Source organism: Amblyraja radiata, chromosome 3 (genome assembly GCF_010909765.2).
Source record: "Amblyraja radiata isolate CabotCenter1 chromosome 3, sAmbRad1.1.pri, whole genome shotgun sequence".
In the NCBI taxonomy this organism is placed as follows: domain Eukaryota; kingdom Metazoa; phylum Chordata; class Chondrichthyes; order Rajiformes; family Rajidae; genus Amblyraja; species Amblyraja radiata.
The window spans coordinates 73,351,955-73,357,954 of record NC_045958.1 but is presented as its reverse complement, the minus strand read 5'-3'; the positions used below and the strand labels follow the sequence as shown (position 1 = coordinate 73,357,954).

The window sequence follows — 6,000 nt, the reverse complement described above, 5'->3', positions numbered from 1 at the left end:
TAGCGAGGTACAGGGAAAAGCTTTTGTTTGCATGCTATCTAGTTAATTCTGTCTATCTAGAGGTAGCGTGGATATAATCTTCACTATATGTTAACACCATGAGAATTGAAGGGCCCAGTAAATGACCACTACACAATGGCCTTTTATGACCATAAAAAAAGTTGAATTTCATTTAACAGGGACTGGGGATCATTCTTCTCAAATTTGGCTGCTTGCAGAAACCTGTTTCCACATTGCATCTGCTTCATGACGCCACACAAACTGTGATCTTAACCAATAGGTCCACAACAGACTGATATCAATAGACTACATCATTGCCCAAACACTTTCCTCAGTCTTTTTCGCCACGATGTTGAACCTCACTTTCAACATGTTCCCTGCTGGAGTGGAGCTCACCCACAGGACAAATGGAAAACTGTTCAACGTACTTGGCCCCACTCCTAGAAACTAGGATTACCACAACATGAGTCAATGAGCTGTAGTCCTTACATACATTTTTATAGGCCGAACTTGAAGACATGCTTGACTCATTCATCGAAGTATCTAAGGTCTTATATTTGAAGCATAGGAGAAAGTGGCCTCTCCTGTACAGTACCAGTCCCCAATAATAAAGGTCTATGGTGAGTCACTGATAACCATATAACATGGCTTCAACCCATATTTTGGGACTTATTTAATGAAATGAATCAACGACGATGAATCTCAACAGCATCTTCAGAGCGCAAACACAAACTTTGGCCATACGAAGAAATTCAGATTTCCATAACTGCAGCAAAAAAAAAAAATATCAATGATGTTCCCAAGCCTTGTGTCAAATGTGTAGCATCCTCACTGACTTTCGGGAATCCTTGATCCATTATTGCTCAATGTAGAAAATGATGGCCTCAAGAACCCTTAATTTACTGGTTGGGAAGACACAGAAGCCCTGTTTCCCAACCCCCTCCCCCAGTCCCCCCCCCTCACACTGCCCACCAGCCCACCCATCAAGCATCACCAGTGGCAGAATCTGCAGATCCCACATTAGCCTTATCACTCACTTGGGAACTGCAGGACTGGGAACTGCAGCTCATGTCATTCTCCATCTCAAGGGGGTTGTCTTGAGATTTTTTGTGTATAAATGCATGCATATGTGTATGTGCATAAATGTGCACGTGCAAATTGTGGCTGCATGTGCAGATGTGTCGGCTTCTGTATACACGCGTGTCTGCTTGCGTGTGCACGTGTAAATGTTGCACGTCTGTGTATATGCGCATCTTTTCACGTATAAGTGTGTGGCGGGAAACGCTTGATGTTTTCCATTTTCTGCGGGGAAACCATTTAGAGTTTATTCCGTGCCAGGCATGGCCTCGCTGCTGAAACATATCTCACCTACACTGGTAAAACGATCACAATTCTTAAAGTGAAGGGTTGCGAGTGGGGAGGGAGACAAAAGATAAATGCAATCGTGAGGATATGGATTCTTCTGCTTTGGCGACTTCTCTCCCCTTTTTTCTTCATCCTCCTGCGCTTGCCCCAGCAATCACAGACTCATCTGATCTGCGACGCTTCAAAGGCTTTCTGCCATCGCCCGCCACCCCCTCCCCCACGAGCCCTACCCCGGCATTTAGATCACAGACTGCCTGAACCTCTGCTGCTTTGCAAATTCTCTGCCCTCAGCAGATAGACAGATACCAGCAGAGAGAAAAAGAAAACGTCACCCCGATTGCTGCTGCTGCTGCTGCTCCGCACAATGCAAACTCTTTGCCTTGTTTACTGTGGGTGATTAATGCTCTTCACATCCCCTACACGCACCAGCTCAGCCTGCACTCCAGACAGCGAGAAGAAGGCTGGGGATTTTGTTTTGAAGGGTGGGGGAAGGTGAGGAGAAACTGGATGCTTTAGAAGGGAGGGTGGAGGGTGCGGTGTTAGGATGGTGGTGGTTTACAAGCAGCCAGATGTCGAGGGCACTAACTGCTAGAAAAACACCAAGAATTGGGCAGAAGCTCCTCAATTTATCTCTTTGGGCAGGGGCTTACGTCACAGACTAGTTCACTTCACCAGCAGGGAAGGGAAGAGAAGTTTTATTTTTAAAACAGAAAGTCACACCTAGCCATGCGAAGAACCTCTTAGATGGCTGAGATATTATTTTGCTGGTCTTTATTTATCTGCGTGTTAAAATGAGGGTGGGGGGACCAGAGAGGTTTCCAAATGTTCAGCAATGCCTGAGCTTGCAAAGAGGTAATTATCTATAGAGCAGATGCAAACTTTGTTTTCCTTCTCCTGATTAGTGATGTGAAGCATGTCCCCCTCCCAAATTGGGTTGCAATGATTGTCCCTGGCACCTGTTAGCTTGGCACCGTGCCTTGAGGAAGCTTAGTCCTTCTCCCCCCTGTGGCTGGTCTGCTCTCAACTCTTTAACACCCCCTTTGTCATCAACTTTTCTTTCTCTCTCTCTCTGCCTTCTCCATTTCTTCCTCCTTTCATCTGGTGGTGTCCGCCACAGATCTGGTCATCATTTCATTGAAAGGATGCGGATCCTGTAGACCTCTCCCCCACGCCCCCTGCGAACCCTGTAAGGGACGGTGGGGGGTTGCACGAAGAAGAAGAAAGAGAAGAAGGTGGTGGTGGTGGAAGAACTTTCAATATAGAGGCAGAGAGCGAGAGAGAAAAGGCTTAGGGCTCGCCCTTGGGGGGGTGGGGTGTTGGGGGTGGAAGAGAGAAGGACATCCTCCTTGTGTGTAAGTGAATGCCGTCGGGAATAATGTTGGTGTTCAAGATTAATGAGTTAGAGCCTGTGTGGAGATGTGAATGTGTGCGTGTGAGAGAGAGAGCGCGGTGTGTGCGAGTGCCTCTGTCTTGCATTGGTGCTGGGACTGCCTTGTGTATGGAGAGAGGCTGGAGAACTAGGAGCCAGCGCGGAGCTACAGCCACAGCTCTTTAAACCTCCTAATATTGTCTTTATTTGCTCCTCTTGCATGAATCTTGTGGGTTTCCAGGAAGAGAGGGGCTCTCTCGAGACATTGTGGCCGTGCAGGAGGTGAGTGGTGTCTTTGTTGCTTTGTTTTATTGAATGTTTCTCTGAGTTGAGAAAGGAAAGTGCTTCTCCCTCGCTCTCTCTCTCTCTCTCTCTCTTTCTCTGTAAGCTGAGCTGACGGAGGAGCCATTGCGACCGAGGAGCTTTAGCTGGTCTTTTGTTTCTTTCTTTCTCCTTTATGAGCATCAGTTGCTTCTCTTTTCACTTAAAATATAAAGAAAGCTTCTCCTGGTCGCTGGGTATCTGGTCCAAGACTAGACACAAAAGACAGACGCTGGGCTGGAAACCATTGCACTTCCTCATGGGCCACCTCTCCCCTCTCTCCCCCCTCCTTTTCTCTTTAGTTTCTTTCCTGAATCTGCCATAGATCCTCGTGGCTCCCCCCCCCACCCCCCCTTTTCAAGATCTGTCTCTGGTTTGCAGAAGGTTTTTTTTTGTGTTTGTTACTGTTGAGTGCAGGAGGACTCTCTTCCCTCCCCAGGAGGGACCATGGAGAAATGACTCCTCCTCTAGCCTGATGTGAAGCCATGTTTTTCAAAGCCTGCTCCAGGGAATGAGTTGTGTGTGTGGGTGAAAGAGAAGGGCGATTGCTCAGAGAGCCTTTAGATGTTGCTGCTACTGTGAGCGCTAGAGATCCCTCTTGCGAGCACTTGTATTCAGGTAGGCCCATGTCATTGTCCTTTAGAAGCACATAGAAAATGGTGGAGAAGAAGCCTGAATTCTGCAGGAAATTGAGGTACCTTGGTAAGGGAGATATATGTTTTTTGCATTAATTATTATTATTTTTAAACTTCCCAATTTGATTTTATTATGACATTAGGTTCTTGGTATTCTCTTTTGTGGCCAGGCAGATTTTTATTTAAGTATGATGTTGGTTGATTCCTAAAGGATCTTGCATGTGTTGGGGAAATGTGAAATTAGTTCAGCTCTCCAGGCTGTGATATAGAAAGATGGACTAATAGGGACAGTTCACAATGTGGTTGTTTGCTCATGATTCTTGTGGAACCTCAAGGACAGAGATGCCTTTGGTTTTGAAGAATCTTTGGGCTTCGGCATAATGCATTCTAAGAACCTCACTGGTTGAGTTTGATTATTTTTGAGATATCCTTCTCTTGTTGTTCAGCTGCAGTTAAGCCAAGGTTTGCAGAAATATGAGAGGATTGTGGTTTTGCTTCCATGGGTTGGTTGGATTTAAAATGAACCTTTCTAAAAAAAAAAAAAGTGTCAGTGATTGAGATTTCTATTTCATGTGCTTTCTCAGACTTTATTGTTAATGCTGGCAACAGAGTGTGTACTTCAAAAATTAAAGTGCTGAATCATGAGTATTAGATGACCATTAATTTCAAGACCTTGGATTATTCTAATGTGAGGGACAGATCACATATTTTCTGCTTAAATATATGTTTTTTTTTAATGTGTTGCTGAGGAAAAGGACTTCATTTGTGATTGGTTGTAACGAAGAAGGATGTGCTTTGGAAGAATGTTTCATCAAGGATATTGTCAGTGTAGAGGCTGCCATGTCGCGATGTTGTTTCTAGCTTTAATGTATAGCTGGCCAATTGTGATCTTCTTCAGGATGAGGGCTATAGTGTGGATCTGTTGGTGGTTGGATGGTGCTGTGACCATGAATCAGTTTGGTTCCATTTTTGTTGTGGAGCGATGGCTATTGGATTTTAAACCTCCAGTGTCAGAACCAGAACAACTGTAAATCTCTGGCATTTCCTGTCATCCATTTCAATGGAGAAGCTCACGTTGAACATTTCTTGGAGCAAATTATGCTTAATTGTTGGCTGAATCTTCCCGTTTGAAATTAAATTGCAATGTTAAGAATCTATGTTGAATATTTCTCACTGTTTTCTTTCGTACGGGTAGATAATTAAGTGGTTTGTTTCTCCATTTCTAATATGATGACCATGATTAAGTGAACGTCATAATGGAGAGCTATCAAAGCTTTACTAGAAGTGCGAAAGTATTCTGGATTGGTGTCATTTAAAACAATAACAAGATGGCCTTGTTTATTTAAATACACTTCTATGGAAATCTTGCAAATTAGCTTTAAGGATTTTATTAAATGATTTTATTAAAGGAAATATCTACCATGCTTCAATTTTCTGGTTGTATAGGACTATCTCAAAATAGAATGACAAATGAAGGATAGCTTAGGATTGAAATAATAACTGTTGTTGATGTTATGAGACTTGATGGTCGATTTATGGCCAGAGCACTCGTTTGAGGTATTGTGGGAGGTATCTCGAACATTTACCTGGTGCCTTCTAGCGATCAAAGGTTATTATGAATCTGGCTTGATGTGGACTTCACTCGAAATAAGTATCCATGCATAGATTTTTATTTAAATGTGTTGGTGTAAATTTAATATTAGTAGACATAAATTAGGTTCAACATTCCAAGATTTCAAATGATCAACAGTTATTTCTGTTGGGAGGAAGCATGCCACATTTTTGTATACATGCTCTAGTGAAAAAGAGATTGTTTTGGAAAATGTTGGTGGTTTTTATGTAGAGATTCTAGAAGGAATGGGGATTTGGACTTCGGGAGTCTGTATTCTTCAAAGCTGCTTCTGTTTAATTTGGTGGGAAAGCATGGAAACTTCCAGAAAGTTACAGAGACCGTCTGTTTGTGCTCTGTATCCTCATGATTTAAAAGCACAGAAGGAATATTGGTAACAGGTAGAATGCTTACCAAGGATTTCCGATACACTTTTGCAGTGTCTGTAGAACTTCTGTCTCTCTGCAAGGCAACTTGTGACTGGAAATAAAACCAAGTCAGGTCACAGGGTGGAATTTATTTTGAGAGAAGGTTGGTCGAGCTCACGGCTCATCCAAGAATCTAGCTTGTGGAACGCTGAACTAAGTTTGCAAGCACTGCATGAGATATTTTGAGTTATGGGCTTCAATTTTGCAACTTTTAAAAAAACCTGGAGCAAAATCCTTGTGAACAAAACTTAGATCTTTCTGTACTATGGTGTT

The 6,000-nt window shown here is 43.2% G+C and overlaps 1 protein-coding gene across 11 annotated transcripts in view; it reads left to right on the top strand.

The window, feature by feature from the left end:
* Positions 1 to 2,075: 2,075 nt before the first annotated feature.
* The window catches only part of znf462 (zinc finger protein 462), a 137,473-nt gene continuing 133,548 nt past the window's right edge, over positions 2,076 to 6,000 (top strand). For 4 of the 11 annotated variants that reach the window (XM_033018061.1, XM_033018060.1, XM_033018050.1 and 1 more), the window contains exons 1-2: positions 2,591 to 2,717; positions 2,976 to 3,016. The gene's annotated coding sequence lies outside the window, so the exon portion shown is untranslated. Of the gene's footprint in view, positions 2,218 to 2,367; positions 2,718 to 2,975; positions 3,017 to 3,431; positions 3,758 to 6,000 lie in introns of those variants that run through there. The other 7 variants (XM_033018054.1, XM_033018051.1, XM_033018053.1 and 4 more) reach the window with 7 other exon arrangements.